At 42.5% G+C, this 23174-nt stretch overlaps 1 long non-coding RNA gene across 6 annotated transcripts in view; it reads left to right on the forward strand.

Moving 5' to 3' along the window:
• Positions 1 to 6269, forward strand: part of LOC112227658 — a 43386-nt gene extending 37117 nt beyond the window's left edge. For 3 of the 6 annotated variants that reach the window (XR_002949909.2, XR_002949911.2, XR_002949912.2), the window contains 4 exons: positions 4732 to 4824; positions 4953 to 5004; positions 5501 to 5633; positions 5743 to 6269. This is a non-coding gene — a long non-coding RNA (uncharacterized LOC112227658). Of the gene's footprint in view, positions 1 to 4704; positions 4825 to 4952; positions 5005 to 5485; positions 5634 to 5742 lie in introns of all 6 variants that reach the window. The other 3 variants (XR_006080295.1, XR_006080296.1, XR_002949910.2) reach the window with 2 other exon arrangements.
• Positions 6270 to 23174: the final 16905 nt, after the last annotated feature.

A 23174-nucleotide genomic window follows, 5' to 3' on the forward strand; every position in this document is an offset into this window, starting at 1 on the left:
TCATGACGTTTTGGTACCGTGATATTACCGTGGTACTGACATGCCATGATGCAACACACATGCACCCAGTCAAGTCTTCAAAACACTTTAGTTACACATGTTAGTGTAAGGGTCCTTGACAAGGTTGTGTTCACCTCTGTGTTAAACCCCATACGTTCAGTCTGTCAGTCAGTTCATTACATCCGTACTGCGGTGACAAACGAGCTTGATTAAGTGCGTCTGTGTTTGTGTGTGACTCATAGGAGTTAGATTAATTGGAGGTGTTGAGGTATGAAGCAGCAAATGACAAGATGTCTTTGGCATAATGACAAACAACAAAGAGTGAGGGGGGGTGAAAGAGGGGGAGGGAAGAGAGTAGAGAGAGGGAGGGAGGGAGGGAGAAACTGGGGTATGTGGGTGGTAATATTGCTAGAGCAAAAACATTTAATTCAAAATAACTGTGCTCAGGCTCCTTGTAAACTCATTCATCTGAGAAGAGGGAGGGAGTGAAGGGATTGATTTGGAGACCAGGTAAAATAATTTTGGAGATGCAAATTAAAACACCCTCACCGCAAATTAGGTAATAGGTGTGTGTGCGTGTCTCTCTGCGCGCGTGTGTGTGTGTGTGCGTGTCTCTCTGCGCGCGCGCGTGTGTGTGTGTGTGCACGTGTGTGCTTCCAGCTGTCAGAATTAGATGCTCATCCATGTTTGTCGAACATCAATTTTCTAAATTGTTCCAAATTTCTAAGTGTTAAGGTTCTGTTTAGGCATGAACTCCAAATGGTTAAGGTTTGGGATAGGCTTAAAACAAAAATCTCAAAAACAACTTTCTATCACTAGATTCAACATGCAACCTTTGGCGTGGCTGGCGCGATGCGGCAGGGTTTCTAAAACAACCCGGGTGTGATATACGTCTGGCCACTGGTTGGTTTTGTGGCGCTCGTCTGATTTTGCATAGGGAACTGTAAACAGGAAGAGGTGCATATTTATTCTCCCAGCAGCAGTCACTGAGCTAGCAAGCTAAAGTTTTAGCTAGTGAGTCACATAAATTTACATTCAGCCTGTTAAATATTTCAGTCCATTTGGCCTTATCTTACTATATAAGCATGGCTTAACATAGTTTGATAGCTAACATGCTAGCTAGCTAATGCTAACAACATCAGCTAATCTCCTATGTGGATGTCTCCATCTTTGTAGCTAACGTTAGCTAGATAATTAAAGTAGCTGGTTAATGTGGTGCGCAGCAGGCTACAATGCTGTTATAGTATTACTGAATGACAACACTTGTCATTACTAGTTGGCAAGTTGGTTGATTATGTGATACAGTAGGCTACAGTACAACATTACTAAACGATAACAACGTAGCCTTGTCACTAGATACTAGTTGGTTGATGTGATGGGGTACAGTAGGCTACAGTACAACATTGCTAAACGATAACAACGTAGCCTTGTCACTAGATACTAGTTGGTTGATGTGATGGGGTACAGTAGGCTACAGTATAACAACAGTAGTCTTCCTACTGTTCTGTTATTCGTTTGGTCTGGAAATGATTAAATGAGCTAATATTATAGAGATCACACATTCATGCAGCTGTGGTGTTGTCACATTGTTTTTATCCATACCATAGCTGCTGCTATGGATACATCTTTTACTTGAGAACTCTGCCCTCTTTGCCAGGTCTCCCTTGAAGAAAATAGCTTATTTTACCAGGTCAAAAATAACATAACGGTTGTGTGCACTCTCACTAGATAGAATTCTATGGTTCAGTGGCAGATTTTGGAAAAAAAGAAAATGGCCATATACAGTATATCATCAGCAATTCTCAATCAGTTGAGATAAATCGCTAACCCAACATTGAATTTCATAAATGTGCGCACTAATAATTGTTAATTTTGAAAATTGAAAATCCCAGGAAAAAGTGTTGGCTTAAGGTACAACATCCTATTGAGGACATTTTAAGAGAAATTAAGTTCGTATTTAGATGTAGAGTTAATGAATAGAAGCATATACAAGCAATCAATGAAATGTATTTTATACAGTCATATGGAAACATTTGGGCACCCCTCTGAGGCTGCAAAATAATTTACTCTGTCGGCACAGAAAATGATCACAGTGGCATGCCATTTCTTTTCTAATAAAAGCTGAGTACTGGGGTATTGTCCAGACAAAGATTTTTAGTGTAGCAATATTAAGTTGTATGAAATTAAATCAGATGTGAAAAATAGGCTCTGCAAAAATGTGGGCACCCTTGTCATTCTGCTGATTTGAATACCTGTAACTACTTAGCACTGATTCATTGGAACACACAATTGGTTTGGTGAGCTCATTAAGCCTTGAACTTCATAGACAAGTGCATCCAATCATGAGAAGAGGTATTTAAGGTGGCCAATTGCAAGTTGTTGTTCTCTTTGACTCTCCTCTGAAGAGTGGCAACATTCGGGCCTCAAAACAACTCTCAAATGACCCGAAAACAGAGATTGTTCAACATTATGGTTTAGAGGAAGGCTACAAAAAGCTATCGAAGAGATTTAAGCTGTCAGTGTCCACTGTGAGGAACATAGTGAGGAAATGGAAGACCACAGGCACAGTTCTTGTTAAGGACAGAAGTGGCAGGCCAAGGAAAATATTGGAGAGGCAAAGGCGAAGGATGGTGAGAATGGTCAAAAACAGCCCACAGACCACCTCCAAAGACCTACAACATCATCTTGCTGCAGATGGTGTCACTGTGCATTGTTCAACAATTCAGGGCACTTTGCACAAGGAGAAGCTGTATGGGAGAGTGATGCGAAGAAGCCTTTTCTGCACACACGCCACAAACAGAGTCGCTTGAGGAATGCAAACGCACATTTGGACAAGCCAGCCTCATTTTGGAATAAGGTGCTGTGGACTGATGAAACAAAGATTGAGTTATTTGGTCATAACAAGGGACGTTATGCATGGTGGCAAAAGAACACAGCGTTCCAAGAAAAACACTTGCTACCCACAGTACAATTTGGTGGGGGTTCCATCATGCTGTGGGGCTGTGTGGCCAGTGCCGGTACTGGGAATCTTGTTAAAGTTGAGGGTCACATGGATTCCACTCAATATCAGCAGATTCTTGGAAATAATGTTGAAGAATCAGTCACAAAGTTGAATATACACCGGGGCTGGATATTTCAACAACCCAAAAACACTGCTCAAAATCTACCCGGGCATTTATGCAGAGGAACAAGTACAATGTTCTGGAATGGCCATCCCAGTCCCCAGACCTGAATATCATTGAGAATCTGTGGGATGATTTCAAGCGGGCTGTCCATGCTCGGCAACCATCCAACCTAACTGAACTGGAGATGTTTTGTAAGGAGGAATGGTCCAAAATACCTTCATCCAGAATCCAGACACTCATTAGAGGCCAGGGGAAGTGTCCAGAGGCTGTTATTTTAGCAAAAGGAGGCTCTACTAAATATTGATGTGATTTTTCTATTGGGGTGCCCAAATGTATGCACCTGTCTAATTTTGTTTTGATGTATATTGCACATTTTCTGTTAATCCAATAAACCTCATTTCACTACTGAAATATTAGTGTCCATCAGTTATTTGATAGATCAAAATGAAATTGTTGATCCAAACACCCAATTATTTATAAATGGAAATCATGGAAATTGTCAGCCCAAACCTTTTCATACGACTGTGAATTCCCTTTTACGTCAACAGTTGTCACAAAGTGCTTCTACAGATACCCCGCCTAAAACCCCAAAGAGCAAGCAATGCAGATGTAGAAGACGTCTTCTTCTGTCTGTGCTGGTGGAAATTATATAAGAGTACAGTATTTTGGCCAGATCGTTCTTCAAGGAATTTAAATGTTCATAGATGACCAGCAGGGTCAAATAATAATCACAGTGGTTATAGAGGGTGAAATGCTTCAGCACTTCAGGAGTAAATGCCAGTTGGTTCTTCAAAGCTGAGCATTTAGAGGTTGAGACAGGTCCGGTAGAGAAAGACAGGATCAAACAGTAGGTCCGGTAGAGAGAGACAGGATCAAACAGTAGGTCCGGTAGAGAGAGACAGGATCAAACAGTAGGTCCGGTAGAGAGAGACAGGATCAAACAGTAGGTCCGGTAGAGAGAGACAGGATCAAACAGTAGGTCCGGTAGAGAGCGATAGGATCAAACAGCGGGTTCATTTGTGTAGACTAAGCCCTAGAGGTTTTGTAACGTCACATGATTTAACGTACTGGTCAATCCAGATCTGAATATTTGATATCCTTTTTACTGTACACAGTTTTTCTTCCCCCCAAAGAGAATCACTGAATGTCCTACTACGAGGATGTGGTCAGGTTGACTCAGGTCTGAGTCACAATAACACAGATCACACACACCACAGATTGCGAGGGGAAGTACAATGAGCAGTAGGGAAAATCAAGTCTGCTGCGTGGTTGCCACACACACACTTTAATTTAGGTTTGTGTATAGTCAAGGTTTTGTCATCTGCCAACCTGCTTTAAGATCTGCCAACCTGCTTTAAGATCTGCCAACCTGCTTTAAGATCTGCCAACCTGCTTTAAGATCTGCCAACCTGCTTTAAGATCTGCAAACCTGCTTTAAGATCTGCCAACCTGCTTTAAGATCTGCCAACCTGCTTTAAGATCTGCCAACCTGCTTTAAGATCTGCCAACCTGCTTTAAGATCTGCCAATCTGCTTTAAGATCTGCCAACCTGCTTTAAGATCTGCCAACCTGCTTTAAGATCTGCCAACCTGCTCGTGGGTGACAGGTAACCGTGTTTCCACCAAGCTGTTCGTGGCCTGGAGTGGCACGCTGGAACTTCCAGAGGCTTGAAGACCTGAAGCCATGTGATGTGGTCCAGGTAATTATCACACACACGTATACACACTCACTCACTCACTCACTCGGTTTTGTTATATAATTATTTTCACTTAAAAAAATTGTACCTTTCTTTTTTTAAATCTGACACCCCTATTACCTCAACCACAGTCCTCACAGCTGCATTCATCAGCCCCTGCACCTGCTACACCGGCTGTGACAGGTGATTAGCACATACATGTATACACACATGCATACTCTCCCTCACTTGGGGCTCAATTCAATCACATCCACTTTAGCTGACATCCACATAGCGGTTGTTTTGGTGGTGTCTGAGATGGAACTGTGTTAGAGCTGTCATTCACAAGCTGCTACTGGCATTATACTTAAAGCGGACATTGCCATTGGCTGCATGGAGTCGCATTAACAGAAAACTCATGCAGCCCTGTTTACAAGTTTGAACACTGGAATGTGAGATGTAATCTACACCTTGAGTAGTCTGATAGAAATCCTCATTATTGAATTTAATTATTTTTTAATTTGAGCATCAATATGTCTGTATAGCCTAAACTTTCTCGTTTTGAATTTGTAACGCGAGTAGGATGGGTGCAGCTGCTCACCGATTTGACAGTTCCGAGGCAGTTACACCTCAGCTATGCGGGTGTCGGCTTTCGGCGGTTAACTCTTGATCTGATTGAATCTAGGCCTTTCTCTTTTAGATCTGCCACCCCCCAGCAGTTCATCTGCAGTCACAGCAGTCCTCTGCTGTGGTATTTAATTTACCGGCTGCACCAGGTCCTACTACACTGGCCGTGAAGGGAGAAACTACTGAGGAGACCCAGATGGATACAGGTCATTCATAATTATATTACACATGCTCACTCACTCACACCAACAGATGTGCACACAAACATGTTGTTGACCTGTATAGTTACTGTCACTTTGTGCATCTCTCTTTCAGATCGGCCATGCTCTCCACCAGTGCCCGACAGCCTCACACAGAAGTGCATACATGGGGCCTATCAAGACTGACAAAGCAGAGATGGGTGGCTGACAAGGAAACATAAAACATGCACACACACGCTCTCTCTCTGTGTCTCTGTCTCCCACACACACACACACACACACACACACACACACACACACACACACACACACACATTATCCCCAATATAAATAAATTGTAATAACTTGTTGATTTTATGAATCTTCCATTTTATTTTAGGATTGGAGATATCTACTGTATGCCTACATTACCATTATCAATATCTACATAATTACTCTAAATATCTACCAAATCAAAGTGATATTGATAATATTGTAAAACAGTATTGCTTAATGTGTATAGTTTGAGGAAATTCTGTGTGCTCATAAAACATAGTCCAATCTCACACTAACACACATTAGACCCAATGTAGATACATTGTTTATTTTATGTGTGCTACATTTTATTTGAGGATTATGTGCAATAAATTACATTCACAGTTACAGCAACAGTTTGGAGTATTGGATATTTCTCAGATTTTTTAAATGAATGATCAAAAGGAAGTTGGCTGACCAGTAAACCTCTGGGAGTGTGTGCAGATTTTGTCATCTGGCGCTGAAACAGGACCCCAACAGCCCTCACATACCGTGCCTTCAGAAATTATTCAGACCCCTTGACTTTTCCCACATTTTGTTATGTTACAGCCTTATTCTAAAAATTTATTTTTAAAAATGTCAGCAATGTTGTGGAAATTTCCTGTATTACCAAATCGTGAGAGAGCAAGCCACACACAAGTCAGAGTCATATTATAAAGTCCATCTTTAATTATATGAGCTTCACCATAGCCCTGTGACTCTCAGATCAATTCAGTGTCCATAAATTAATTCTCTGAGAGTGCTTACAAAACAGTCCTTAGTATCATTTATAGCCAAGACACACCCATCAAAACTCATATGACGAATAACAGATCTTAGGAACATTATACAAAGAACCTTTTACCAGAAAAAATAAGTATCCTATAGCCAGACAGCATTAGCAATAAATTATCCTTCAGTTTGCCCTCTTAGACAAAGTTCTTATCTCATTATTGGTACCATTTAGGACCAAAACATTACCTCATCCAATGGCATATATCAATTGTCAATTTCTAGATACTCCCATAAAAATAGAACCCCTCCTGGACAAGCTTAAAGAGAGGAGTGACTGGCACACAGACATTGTGGAGCCAACTAACTGGTTCCTCATTAATCACACCATCCCCTCACATGGTTTAGGAATAGTTTACAGACACACTCACAGATAAGACTAACCCGACCTCTCCCCTCTCTGGGCCCAAGTAACTTTCCCCACATAAGCATGCTTATGAAAATTAATAAAACATCTTATTTATCAATGTTACCTAGAGGATTCTGATTATGCTACAACAGCAATCTACACACAATACCCCATAATGACAAAGCAAATGTTTTCAGAAATTGTTGCAAATATATTATAAATAAAAAAACAAAAATACCTTATTTACAAAAGTATTCAGACCCTTTTCTATGAAACTTGAAATTGAGCTCAGGTGCATCCAGTTTCCATTGATTATCCTTGATGTTTCTACAACTTGATTGGAGTCCACCTGTGGTAAATTCAATTCATTGGACATGATTTGGAAAGGCACACACATTTTATATAAGGTCCCACAGTTGAGAGTGCATGTCAGCAAAACCAAGCCATGAGTTCGAAGGAATGGTCCGTAGAGCTCCGAGACAGGATTGTGTCGAGGCACAGATCTGGGGAAGGGTACCAAAACATGTCTGCAGCATTTAAGATCCCCAAGAACACAGTGGCCTCCATCATTCTTAAATGAAAGACGTTTGTAACCACCAAGACTCTTCCAAGAGCTGGCCATCCAGCCAATCTGAGCAATCGGGGGAAAAGGGCCATGGTCACACAGCTCTAGAGTTCCTCTGTGGAGATGGGAGAACCTTCCAGAAGGGCAACCATCTCTGCAGCACTCCATCAATCAGGCCTTTATAGTAGAGTGGCCAGATGGAAGCCACTCCTCGGTAAAAGGCACGACGGCCCACTTGGAGTTTGCCAAAAGGCACCTAAAGACTCTCAGACCATGAGAAACAAGATTCTCTGGTCTGATGGAACCAAGATTGAAGTCTTTGGCCTGAATGCCAACTGCCACATCTGGAGGAAACCTGGCCCCATCCCTACGGTGAAGCATGGTGGTGGTAGCTGTGGGGATGTTTTTCAGCAGCAGGGACTGGGAGACTAGTCAAGATTGAGGAAAATATGAATGGAGCAAAGCACAGAGAGATCCTTGATGAATTCCTGAGTGCTCTGGAGCAAGTTCTCAGACTGGGGCAAAGGTTCAACTTCAAACAGGACAACGACCCTAAGGACACAGCCAAGACAACGCAGTAGAGGCTTCGGGATCGATCTCTGAATGTCCTTGAGTGGCCTGGAATTGAACCCGATTTAACATCTCTGGAGAGACCCTAAAATAGCTGTGCAGCGACACTCCCCATCCAACCTGACAGAGCTTGAGAGGATCTGCAGGGAAGAATGGGAGAAACTCCCCAAATACAGGTGTGCCAAGCTTGTAGCGTCATACCAAAGAAGACTTGATGCTGTAATTGCTGCCAAAGGTGCTTCAACAAAGTACTGAGTAAAGGGTCTGAATACTTATGTAAATGTGACATTTCATTATTTAAAAAAAATAATAATAATTGTCACTATTTTTTTAACCTGTTTTTGCTTTGTCACTATTAGGGTATTGTGTGTAGATGGGGGAAATATTTATCAATTTTAGAATCAGCCTGTAATGTAACAATGAGGAAAAAGTCAAAGGGGTCTGAATACTTCTCGAAGGCACTGTGGGTACAGGGTTCCCAGGAGTGGCAGGCAAATATGTTTATTGTCATGCAAAAGTATTTTTTATGTACCAAAACCATTCCCTGGCTACCCATCCACACCGCTCCGGCCAAACTGAAGTTTGTTCTCCGCAATGAATGTATGTGGCGATTTAAAATTCAGGGTGAGTCATCAGGTAACCAAGGCCAATGAATGAAGAGAGAGGTGACCTGGAGGGAGTTCCAGACCTCAGCTTTTTATGAAGCAGAATAACAGGGGGGGTGGATGACAAGGGAAAAAATAAACATGCATACACATTCTCCTCCCTCTCTCACACACACACACATTCTCCTCCCTCTCTCACACACACACACATTCTCCTCTCTCTCTCTCACACACATTCACCTCTCTCTCTCACACACACACACATTCTCTCTCTCTCTCTCACACACACACACATTCTCTCTCTCTCACACACACACACACACATTCTCCTCTCTCTCTCACACACACACATCCCCCTCTCTCTCTCACACACTCACACATACACACACACACACACATTCCCTCTCTCTCACACACACACACATTCTCTCCTCTCTCTCTCTCACACACACACACATTCTCCTCTCTCTCTCTCTCTCTCTCGCTCTCTCTCTCACACACACACACATTCTCTCCTCTCTCTCTCTCACACACACACACATTCTCCTCTCTCTCTCTCTCTCTCGCTCTCTCTCTCTCACACACACACATACACACACAGAATCTGTACGTATGTAAATACATTGTAAGGTATCAAGACCTACAACTCTAGAGTGCAGTAAAAACATATTTTTCATTAATATTGTAATTAACTGACCATTCTATAATGTATACATATTATAACAATACATAAGTGACCAATAGTTGTGATTATTTAGTGTTTTAATTACTCAACAAGTATTGTCTCAAAGTGGGATTGAACCGTGTCTCAGAAGCAGCAGAAAAGGTCAAATAAGGTCACAATTTATGTTATGGCAGATGCTTACGCCCGTCCACAACGCCTTAGCAAAACCAAAGGCTACTTGAAGGTAACATCGCTCATTGTTGTCCCTAGTGGCAAGTTTCTGCATCATCTCTCTGCCATCCTCAGAAAAGGATGGATGTCGAACACTGACTTGTATCACGTGTGACCTGGCTGGGCGTATGTTCTACAAATAGAGATTTGGTTTGAAAATATATGCTTGTTTACCGTTGACCTTTGAGTAGTGATGTCTTGTGTGAGGAGCGGAGGTGATTTACATGATGGAGGATTGTACTATGGTGAACTTCAGCTTCAGAACATGGAAAGACGTGCTATTCAGACCGAAGACCGAAATACAGACAGACCCAGATTAGTTTGACATTCTATGTTTTATGGGACAATAAAATGGAATGTAGAAACCAGATACACTAGAGATGTCCTTGACATTTGAAACATTGTTCTGCTGTTCTGTAGAACATTGCCAAAAAATAACTGGCATGTTTCAAGGAACGTAATCCAAATAGAGTTTTGGAAACTCCAACTTTCATCATTGGCTTTGTAAAAATAAAGGCTTTTCAGTTAAATACCATCAAAATCTAATTTTATTTGTCACGTGCGGCAAATAAAACATTACTGTGAAATGTGAGCCATTTCCCAACAATGCAAAGTTAAATACAACATTACTATGAAATGTGAGCCATTTCCCAACAATGCACAGTTAAATACAACATTACTATGAAATGTGAGCCATTTCCCAACAATGCAAAGTTAAATACAACATTACTATGAAATTTCCCAACAATGCACAGTTAAATACAACATTACTATGAAATGTGAGCCCTTTCCCAACAATGAAAAGTTAAATACAACATTACTATGAAATGTGAGCCCTTTCCCAACAATGTTAAATACAACATTACTTGAAAAGCCCTTTCCCAACAATGAAAAGTTAAATACAACATTACTATGAAATGTGAGCCCTTTCCCAACAATGCACAGTTAAATACAACATTACTATGAAATGTGAGCCATTTCCCAACAATGCACAGTTAAATACAACATTACTATGAAATGTGAGCCATTTCCCAACAATGCACAGTTAAATACAACATTACTATGAAATGTGAGCCATTTCCCAACAATGCACAGTTAAATACAACATTACTATGAAATGTGAGCCCTTTCCCAACAATGCACAGTTAAATACAACATTACTGTGAAATGTGAGCCCTTTCCCAACAATGCACAGTTAAAAAGTAAGAACATTTGCACTAAATAAGGAAATACTAACACAATAAAATATCAATAGCGAGGCTATATACAAGGAGTACCGGTACCTAGTCAATGTGCTGGGGGTGTGAGGTAGTTAAAGTGATTGAGGTAATATATACAGTACCAGTCAAAGGTTTGGACACATCTACTCATTCAAAGGTTTTTCTTTATTTTACTATTTTCTACATTGTAGAATAATAGTGAAGACATCTAAACTATGAAATAACACATATCGAATCATTTCACTGTATATAGACTTTTTCTATTGTATTATTGACTGTATGTTTGTTTATTCCATGTGTAACTCTTTGTTGTTGTCTGTTCACACTGCTTTGCTTTATCTTGGCCAGGTTGCAGTTCTAAATGAGAACTTGTTCTCAACTAGCCTACCTGGTTAAATAAAGGTGACATTTTTTTAAAGAATAAATAAATAAATGTAGTAAGCAAAAAAGTGTTAAACAAATCAAAATATATTTTAGATTCTTCAAAGTAGCCACCCTTTGCCTTGATGACAGCTTTGCACACTCTTGGCATTTTCTCAACCAGCTTCACCTGGAATGCTTTTCCAACAGTCATGAAGGAGCACTTGTTAGCTGCTTTTCCCTCACTCTGCGGTCCCAAACCATCTCAATTGGGTTGAGGTTGGGTGATTGTGGAGGCCAGGTCATCTGATGCAGCACTCCATCACTCTCCTTCTTGGTAAAATAGCCCTTACACAGCCTGGAGGTGTGTTGGGTCATTGTCCTGTTGAAAAACAAATGATAGTCCCACTAAGGGCAAACCAGATGGGATGGCGTATCGCTGCCGAATGCTGTGGTAGCCATGGTGGTTAAGTGTGCCTTGAATTCCAAATAAATCACAGACAGTGTAACCAGCAAAGCACCATCACACCTCCTCCTCCATGCTTCACGTGGGAACCATACATGCGGAGATCATCCGTTCACCTACTCAGCGTCTCACAAACCCACAGTGATTGGAACCAAAAATATTACATTTGGACTCATCAGACCAAAGGACAGATTTCCATCAGCCTAATGTCCATTGCTCTTGTTTCTTGGCCCAAGCAAGTCTCTTCTTACTGGTGTCCTTCAGTAGTGGTTTCATTGCAGCAATTTGACCATGAAGGCCTGATTCACACAGTCTCCTCTGAACAGTTGATGTTGAGATGTGTCTGTTACTTGAACTCTGAAGCATTTATTTGGGCTGCAACGTCTGATGCTGGTAACTCTAATGTACTGATCCTCTGCAGCAGAGGTAACTCTGGGTCTTCCTTTCCTGTGACGGTCCTCATGAGAGCCAGTTAACTCTAATGAACTTATCCTCTGCAGCAGAGGTAACTCTGGGTCTTCCTGTGGCGGTCCTCATGAGAGCCAGTTAACTCTAATGAACTTATCCTCTGCAGCAGAGGTAACTCTGTGTCTTCCTGTGGCGGTCCTCATGAGAGCCAGGTAACTCTAATGTACTGATCCTCTGCAGCAGAGGTAACTCTGGGTCTTCCTTTCCTGTGGCGGTCCTAATGAGAGCCAGGTAACTCTAATGTACTGATCCTCTGCAGCAGAGGTAACTCTGGGTCTTCCTTTCCTGTGGCGGTCCTCATGAGAGCCAGGTAACTCTAATGAACTACCTCTGCAGCAGAGGTAACTCTGGGTCTTCCTGTCCTGTGGTGGTCCTCATGAGAGCCAGGTAACTCTAATGTACTGATCCTCTGCAGCAGAGGTAACTCTGGGTCTTCCTTTCCTGTGGCGGTCCTCATGAGAGCCAGGTAACTCTAATGAACTACCTCTGCAGCAGAGGTAACTCTGGGTCTTCCTGTCCTGTGATGGTCCTCATGAGAGCCAGGTAACTCTAATGAACTTATCCTCTGCAGCAGAGGTAACTCTGGGTCTTCCATTCCTGTGGCGGTCCTCATGAGAGCCAGTTAACTCTAATGAACTTATCCTCTGCAGCAGAGGTAACTCTGGGTCTTCCATTCCTGTGGCGGTCCTCATGAGAGCCAGTTAACTCTAATGAACTTATCCTCTGCAGCAGAGGTAACTCTGGGTCTTCCATTCCTGTGGTGGTCCTCATGAGAGCCAGTTAACTCTAATGAACTTATCCTCTGCAGCAGAGGTAACTCTGGGTCTTCCTTTCCTGTGGTGGTCCTCATGAGAGCCAGTTAACTCTAATGAACTTATCCTCTGCAGCAGAGGTAACTCTGGGTCTTCCTTTCCTGTGGTGGTCCTCATGAGAGCCAGTTTCATCATAACACTTGATGGTTTTTGTGACTGCACTTGAAGAACTTTAAAAGTTCTTGAAATGTTCCCCATTGACTGACCTTCATGTCTTAAAGTAATGATGGACTGTTTTTTCTCTTTGCTTATTTGAGCTGTTCTTGCCATAATATGGACTTGGCTCAAACGCATTGAGAAGGAAAGAAATTCCACAAATGAACTTTTAAAGAGGCAGAACTGTTAATTGAAATGCATTCCAGGTGGCAACCTCATGAAGCTGTTTGAGAGAATGCCAACAGTTTGCAAAACTGTCATCAAGGCAAAGGGTGGCTAAAATATATATAATATAATAAAAAAAAAATTGCTTAATATATGATTCAATATGTGTTATTTCACAGTTTTGATGTCTTCACTATTATTCTACAATGTAGAAAATAGTAACAAAATATACTTAAAAATAACCTTGAATGAGTAAGTGTTTCCAAACTTTTGAATGGTACTGTACATGTAGGTTAAAAGTGACTACGCCATCAGGATGGATAATAAACAGAGTAGCAGCATCCGAATACATGTCAGTCATTTAGCAGATGCTCTTATCCAGAGTGACCTACAGTTAGTCCCTACATCTACAGATAGCTAGGAGGGACAAACACATTTCACAGGCATAGAAAGTACATTTTTCCTAAATAAAGTAGCTATCAGCAAAGGAGGAAATAATTGTGAAGTGCGATTGCTGTTTCACAAAATACTTTTTTTTTTTAGGTGTGTGTGTGTGTGTGTGTGGGGGGATTATTTAAGATACCCATTGAAGAGGTAGGGTTTCAGATGTTTTCGGAAGATGGGAAGGGACTCTGCTTTCCTAGCTTCAGGGGCAAAGCAGCTTTGTCTGGTAAGATGAGGTGTGGAGGTGTGTGTTTATTTGTCAAAAACAGCTGGTGCGCGATGTCTAATATTAAAGAAGTCTCAAGGTATTGCTCGTCTGAGGTAGAGTACCTCAAGATAAGCTATAGACCACACTATATGAGTTCTCATAAAAATGATTCGTAGCCGTCTGTTTACCACCACAAACCGTTGCTGGCACTAAGACCACACTCAACGAGCTGTTTAAGGCCATAAGCAAATAAGAAAATGCTCATCCAGAAGTGGCACTAACTTAAATCCGTTTTTTACCTCATTTCTACCAGCATGTGCAACCAGAGGGAAAAAACGCTAGACCACCTTTACTCCACACACAGAGACACATACAAAGCTCTCCCTCGCCCTCCATTTGGCAAGTCTGACCATAAATCTATCATCCTGATTCCTGGTTACAAGCAAAAACTAAAATAGGAAAGTAGGAAGGACCAGTGACTCGCTCAATAAGGGAATGGTCAGATGACGCGGATGCTACGCTACAGGACTGTTTTGCTAGCATAGACTGGAATATATGTTCTGGGATTCATCCAATGGCAACCACTCCACAAATTCTCGTTAACAAACTGTAGTTCTGGAAGGTAAGTTAGGACATCTACTTTGTGCATGACACAAGTCATCTTTCCAACAATTGTTTACAGACAGATTATTTCACTTGTAATTCACTGTATCACAATTCCAGTGGGTCAGAAGTTTACATACACTAAGTTGACTGTGCCTTTAAACAGCTTGGAGAATTCCAGAAAATTATGTCATGGCTTTACAAGCTTTAGACCTCCACAAGTCTGGTTCATCCTTGGGAGCAATTTCCAAACACCTGAAGGTACCACGTTCATCTGTACAAACAATAGTATGCAGGTATAAACACCATGGGACCACGCAGCCGTCATACCGCTCAGGAAGGAGACACGTTCTGTCTCCTAGAGATGAACGTACTTTGGTGCGAAAGTGCAAATCAGTCCCAGAACAACAGCAAAAGACCTTGTGAAGATGCTGGAGGAAACAGGTACAAAAGTATCTACTGTACATACATATACAGTGCCTTGCAAAAGTATCCATCCCCCTTGGTGTTTTTCTTATTTTGTTGCATTTCAACCTGTAATTGACATGTATTTTTCTTTGGATTTCATGTAATGGACAGACACACAATAGTCTAAATTAGTGAAGTGAAATGAAAACAATAACTTGTTTAAAAAAAAAACAACATAAAAGTGGTGTGTGCATATGTGTTCACCCCCTCTGCTGTGAAGCCCCTAATAAATCTGGTGCAACCAACTACCTTCAGGAGTCACGTAATTAGTTAAATAAAGTACCCCTGTGTGCAATCTAAGTGTCAGATGATCTGTCACATGATCTCAGTATATATACACCTGTTCTGAAAGGCCCCAGAGTCTGGGGCACCACCCAGCAACCGGCACCATGAAGACCAAGGAGCTCTCCAAACAGGTCAGGGACAAAGTTGTGGAGAAGTACAGATCAGGATTGGGTTATAAAAAAATATACGGAAACTTTGAACATCCCACGGAGCACCACTAAATCCATTATAAAAAAATTGAAAGAATATGGCACCACAACAAACCTGTCAAGAGAGGGCCGCCCACCAAAACTCATGGACCAGACAAGGAGGGCATTAATCAAACGAGGAACTAAGAGACCAAAGATAATCCTGAAGGAGCTGCAAAGCTCCACAGTGGAGATTTGAGTATCTGTCCAAAGGAACACTTTAAACCGTACACTCCACAGTGGTTTAAGGGGAAACATTTAAATGTCTTGGAAATGCCTAGTCAAAGCCCAGATCTCAATCCAATTGAGAATCTGTGGTATGACTAAAATATGTCTGTACACCAGAGGAACCCATCTAACTTGAAGGAGCTGGAGCAGTTTTGCCTTGAAGAATGGCAACAAAAAAATCCCAGTGGCTAGATGTGCCAAGCTTATAGAGATATACCTCAAGAGACTTGCAGCTGTAATTGCTACAGAAGGTGGCTCTACAAAGTATTGACTTTGGGGGGGGGGGTGAATAGTTATGCACGCTGAAGTTTTCAGTATTTTATTCTTATTTGTGTTTCACAATAAAAACATATTTTGTATCTTCAAAGTGGTCGGCATTTCTGTAAATTAAATGATACAAACACCCAAAAAATCTATTTTAATTCCAGGTTGAAAGGCAACAAAATAGGAAAAATGCCAAGGGGGTGAAAAGTTTTGCAAGCCTCTGTGTGTGTATATATATATACACACCTCAAATTTCACGGGAATATAGAAGATTTGATTTCTTTTCATAGTGTTATCATGTACAGTAGGTGGTAATTGGCTTCTAACCAGCCAGCACTATAACAGTATTAGATCCAGAGTTATTCTGGAAGCTCATTCTGTTCTGTCTTCTCGTGTGTGTGTGTGTGTGTGTGTGTGTGTGTGTGTGTGTGTATATTCATGCGTCATCTCTCCTCCCTATTGTGTGTGTGTGTTCTGTCAGTGAAGTGCTAATTGTAATCATCAGGTTTAACTGTGATGTTTTTAATTGAACATTATGGGTGAGAGGTTCTGGGAAAGATAAATGTGTTAGTGTCTGTGAGTGTCTGTGTATGTGTCTGAGTGTTCCTGTGTGTCTGTGTGTCCCTATGTGTCTGTCCCTGTGTGTATCAATCCAAAATCAAACCTTACAGAAAACTTTAAAGAGACACCTACCTGGTTTGTAGTTTTTTATGTTGTTGCTTCTGATGTGTGTGTGTGTGTTTGTGTGTGTTTTAGGGCAGGAGACACAGGTTGGGAGTGAATCCAGCACTGGACGGGAGATGGTGCAGTCTAATAGCTATAGGAGGACCGTGCAGAACACACACCACTGGACTCAAATGGAACCTGGGTGAGTACACACAAACTCCTTTTTCCCTCCGCTTTGTTCACAAAATCACCCCGTCTGTCTGTCCCCCTGTGGTTTGTCCCTGTCCTAGGCCCAGTGACCAGCTGTGTTGTTAATGAGTTAGCTCAGACCACAGTACCACCGGTACAGGGGGTGGGGGGGGCCTCAACAATCTGTTAAGGTTGGTTGTATAACTCAGTGTCAAGGGGAATCCAGGCAGGAGCATTCATGGTGTATGTGCGTGTGTGTGTGTGTGTGTGTGTGTGTGCATGCTAGCTTGCTTCTTGGCTCCTTGCCAGTGAATATACAGGTAACTGCTAAAATAAAGGAAACACCAACATAGTGTCTTAATAGGGTGTTGGAACACCACAAGCTGCCGGAACATCTTCACTGCACCATGGCATGATTCTAGAACATTCTGGAACTCTATTGGAGGGATGTGACACCATTCTTCCACAATAAATTTCATACTTTGGTGTCTTGTTAATGGTGGTGGAAAACGCTGTCTCAGACACCGCTCCAGAATCTCCCATAAGTGTTCAATTGGGTAGAGATCTAGTGACTGAGACACACACACACCCTTTAAACCCCCTATGCTCATTTGAAACCCCATTTTCAATGTCACAGACCTTTTCTTCTAGTCATGGTAGCCAAAATAATGGGCAGCTGGGCATTTTTATAGACGACCCTAAGCATCATGGGATGTTAATTACTTAATTAATTTAGGAACCACACCTGTGTGTAAACACACACTTTCAATATTCTTTGTATTCCTCATTTACTCAAGTTATTCCTTTATTTTGTTACCTGTATGTGTGTGTGCGTACGTCCATCCGTGAGCGTGTTTGTGCATGTGTGTGTGTTACTTACCCACCTGTTACCTTTGCACCTGATTGATAATAAGGGTGGGATTATGCGTGAGAGGCTCCTTCAGATTAACAAGGCATAATAAAATGAATAATTCATCACACACTTAAAAAAGAAGGCAGTAGAATATTTCTCCTGGGATCGGATGGATGAAGATAAGAAAAGTATTGGACCCTCAGCTTGTGTGTGTGCGCATATGCAAATGTCTCCATGTTTCCGTAAATGTGTGTTTGACTGAGTAACCTGGCAACAGTATTTTAGAGAAACTAGTGGACAGATTAGGAGTTCTATAACGGCAGATTTCCTCTTCGTCTGAAGAGGAGTAAGGATCGAACCAAGATGCAGCATGGTAAGTGTTCATGACGATTTATTAAAAACGAACTGAACACTGAAATACAAAACAATAAACGCTGTGATGAAAATGAAAACCGAAACAGTCCCGTGTGGCGACAAACACACACGGAAACAAACACCCACAAACCAACAGTGAAACCCAGGCTACCTAAGTATGATTCTCAATCAGAGACAACTAACGACACCTGCCTCTGATTGAGAACCATACTAGGCTGAACACAAAACCCAACATAGAAAAACAAACAGACTGCCCACCCCAACTCACACCCTGACCATACTAAATAAAGACAAAACAAAGGAAATAAAGGTCAGAACGTGACAAGTTCATATGATTTTAAAGTGTGTGTGCGTGTTATAAATGGTTGTCACTGTTTAAAGACTTATTCTAATGAATCATATATGCTGTATTATAAAGAGAGACTAAGGCTGTTAGCGTCTGGCCGGCCTAAAGAGACTGTCAGGGATTTGGCTCAGTTTGAAGTCCTGCACATTAGAGAGAAACACAGAGAGGACACAGAGAGGACACAGAGAGAGACACAGAGAGGACACAGAGAGAAACACAGAGAGGACACAGAGAGGACCCAGAGAGAAACACAGAGAGGACACAGAGAGGACACAGAGAGGACCCAGAGAGGACTGCACTACAAGGCATACAGAGAGGACACAGAGAGGACACAGAGAGAAACACAGAGAAGACACAGAGAGGACACAGCGAGGACACAGAGGACTGCACTACAAGGCACACAGAGAGGACACAGAGAGGACACAGAGAGGACACAGAGAGAGACACAGAGAGAGACACAGAGAGAGACACAGAGAGGACACAGAGAGTAACACAGAGAGGACACAGAGAGGACACAGAGAGGACACAGAGAGGACCCAGAGAGGACCCAGAGAGGACTGCACTACAAGGCATACAGAGAGGACACAGAGATGACACAGAGAGGACACAGAGAGGACACAGAGAGGACTGCACTACAAGGCACACAGAGAGGACACAGAGAGGACACAGAGAGAGACACAGAGAGAGACACAGAGAGGACACAGAGAGGACACAGAGAGAAACACAGAGAGGACACAGAGAGGACCCAGAGAGGACTGCACTACAAGGCATACAGAGAGGACACAGGGAGGACACAGAGAGGACACAGAGAGGACACAGAGAGGACACAGAGAGAGACACAGAGAGGACACAGAGAGGACACAGAGAGGACTGCACTACAAGGCATACAGAGAGGACACAGAGAGGACACAGAGAGAACACAGAGAGGACCCAGAGAGAAACACAGAGAAGACACAGAGAGGACACAGAGAGGACACAGAGGGGACACAGAGAGGACTGCACTACAAGGCACACAGAGAGGACACAGAGAGGACACAGAGAGAGACACAGAGAGAGACACAGAGAGAGACACAGAGAGGACACAGAAAGAACACAGAGAGAAACACAGAGAGGACACAGAGAGGACACAGAGAGGACACAGAGAGGACTGCACTACAAGGCATACAGAGAGGACACAGGACACAGAGGACACAGAGAGGACACAGAGAGGACCCAGAGAGGACTGCACTACAAGGCATACAGAGAGGACACAGAGAGGACACAGAGATGACACAGAGAGAACACAGAGAGGACACAGAGAGGACACAGAGAGGACACAGAGATGACACAGAGAGAACACAGAGAGGACACAGAGAGGACACAGAGAGGACACAGAGAGAACACAGAGAGGACACAGAGAGGACACAGAGAGGACACAGAGATGACACAGAGAGAACACAGAGAGAAACACAGAGAGGACACAGAGAGGAACACAGAGAGAAACACAGAGAGGACTGCACTACAAGGCACACAGAGAGGACACAGAGAGGACACAGAGAGGAACACAGAGAGAAACACAGAGAGGACTGCACTACAAGGCACACAGAGAGGACACAGAGAGGACACAGAGAGGAACACAGAGAGAAACACAGAGAGGACTGCACTACAAGGCACACAGAGAGGACACAGAGAGGACACAGAGAGGAACACAGAGAGAAACACAGAGAGGACTGCACTACAAGGCACACAGAGAGGACACAGAGAGGACACAGAGAGGAACACAGAGAGAAACACAGAGAGGACTGCACTACAAGGCACACAGAGAGGACACAGAGAGGACACAGAGAGGAACACAGAGAGAAACACAGAGAGGACTGCACTACAAGGCACACAGATCTGTCGTGTGGCAACGTTTCAACCACTGTAGATCCATGTCTGGAGTTTACCTCGGATGGGGCCACAGTGTCTCCTGACCCCTCCTGTCTCAGCCTCCAGTATTTATGCTGCAGTAGTTTATGTGTCGGGGGGCTGGGGTCAGTTTGTTATATCTGAAAGTACTTCTCCTGTCTTCTATTCAGTGTCCTGTGTGATCAACCCCCGTTCTCTAATTCTCTCCTTTCAGTCTTGGTTTCTGTCTCTCGGAGGACCTGAGCCCTAGGACCTGAGCTCCAGGACTACCTGACATGATGACTCCTTGCTGTCCCCAGTCCACCTGGCCATGCTGCTGTTCCAGTTTCACACTCCCCTGAGCCCTAGGACCATGCCCCAGGACACCTGACATGATGACTCCTTGCTGTCCCCAGTCCACCTGGCCATGCTGCTGCTCCAGTTTCAACTTCCACCTGACTGTGCTGCTGCTCCAGTTTCAACTGTTCTGCCTTATTATTATTCGACCATGCTGGTCATTTATGAACATCTTGGCCATGTTCTGTTATAATCTCCACCAACAGTGCACAGCCAGAAGAGGACTGGCCACCCCAATAAGCCTGGTTCCTCTCTAGGTTTCTTCCTAGGTTTTGGCCTTTCTAGGGAGTTTTTCCTAGCCACCGTGCTTCTACACCTGCATTGCTTGCTGTTTGGGGTTTTAGGCTGGGTTTCTGTACAGCACTTTGAGATATCAGCTGATGTACGAAGGGCTATATAAATAAATTTGATTTGATTTGATTTGATTTGATACTGTACAAGTTAGCTCATTTGAACCCTATTCTATGATGTTAAACATACTTATTGTGCATACTGCATAAATGGATATTATCCTATATTTTTCTAAAGGAGAGCCCTGATGGTATATTAGCTTGTTTAAGTTGAGTGTTCTGTTTGGCAGGGGTACTGTTTGAATAAAAATGTTGTCTGAGTGTTGACTGAGGGAGTTTAAGAGTTGGAGCTCATCAGAGGAAGAGGAGGAGGGTAGATAAATACATCATCAGAGAAAATACTTAATAATGTTCTTCAACATCTCAGATCGGTGGTTGATCAACCCCCAAACACACACACACCCATTTCAGTGTGTGGTTTCTGTGGTTGACGGACGGTTCTCCTCAGCACTGAGTCTAAGTGCCCATCCATTCTCCAATGGTGATGACAGCTGCAGAAGTTACCTTCTATCTTTACTTGTCAGCCCAGCTATAGAACACATCCCTCTCTCCCTCTGTTATTCTATGGAACGTACAAACAGCCAGTAGGCAACAACTGACTAACATTGGCCGCAGCCCTCCATCCTTAATGCTCCTGCATTGTGTGCGTCAGAGGGTGACTGTGATTGAATAAAGTTTTCCAAATAAAATAAAAAGTTATCAGTCACATGTGCCGAATACAACACGTAGATCTTACAGAGAAATGCTTACTTACGAGCCCCTAACCAACAGTGCAGTTTGAAAAAGAAATATGGATAAGAATAAGAGATAAAAGTAACAAGAAATTACAGAGCAGCAGTAAAAAAAATAACAATATATACAGGGGGGGCCCAGTACAGAGTCAATGTGCAGGGGCACCGGTTAGTTGAGGTAGTATGTACATGTAGGTAGAGTTACTAAAGTGACTAGGCATAGATAACAGAGAGTGGCAGTGGAGTGGAGAGAGTGACTGTGCATAGATAACAGAGAGTGGCAGTGGAGTGGAGAGAGTGACTGTGCATAGATAACAGAGAGTGACTGTGCATAGATAACAGAGAGTGACTGTGCATAGATAACAGAGAGTGACTATGCATAGATAACAGAGAGTGACAATGCATAGATAACAGAGAGTGACTATGCATAGATAACAGAGAGTGACAATGCATAGATAACAGAGAGTGACTATGCATAGATAACAGAGAGTGACAATGCATAGATAACAGAGAGTGACTGTGCATAGATAACAGAGAGTGACTGTGCATAGATAACAGAGAGTGACTGTGCATAGATAACAGAGAGTGACTATGCATAGATAACAGAGAGTGACTATGCATAGATAACAGAGAGTGACAATGCATAGATAACAGAGAGTGACTGTGCATAGATAACAGAGAGTGACTGTGCATAGATAACAGAGAGTGACTGTGCATAGATAACAGAGAGTGACTGTGCATAGATAACAGAGAGTGACTATGCATAGATAACAGAGAGTGACTGTGCATAGATAACAGAGAGTGACTGTGCATAGATAACAGAGAGTGACTATGCATAGATAACAGAGAGTGACAATGCATAGATAACAGAGAGTGACTATGCATAGATAACAGAGAGTGACAATGCATAGATAACAGAGAGTGACAATGCATAGATAACAGAGAGTGACTGTGCATAGATAACAGAGAGTGACTATGCATAGATAACAGAGAGTGACTATGCATAGATAACAGAGAGTGACTGTGCATAGATAACAGAGAGTGACTATGCATAGATAACAGAGAGTGACTATGCATAGATAACAGAGAGTGACTATGCATAGATAACAGAGAGTGACAATGCATAGATAACAGAGAGTGACTATGCATAGATAACAGAGAGTGACTATGCATAGATAACAGAGAGTGACAATGCATAGATAACAGAGAGTGACTATGCATAGATAACAGAGAGTGACTATGCATAGATAACAGAGAGTGACAATGCATAGATAACAGAGAGTGACTATGCATAGATAACAGAGAGTGACTGTGCATAGATAACAGAGAGTGACTGTGCATAGATAACAGAGAGTGACAATGCATAGATAACAGAGAGTGACTATGCATAGATAACAGAGAGTGACAATGCATAGATAACAGAGAGTGAC

Source organism: Oncorhynchus tshawytscha, linkage group LG29, assembly GCF_018296145.1.
Source record: "Oncorhynchus tshawytscha isolate Ot180627B linkage group LG29, Otsh_v2.0, whole genome shotgun sequence".
In the NCBI taxonomy this organism is placed as follows: Eukaryota; Metazoa; Chordata; class Actinopteri; order Salmoniformes; family Salmonidae; genus Oncorhynchus; species Oncorhynchus tshawytscha.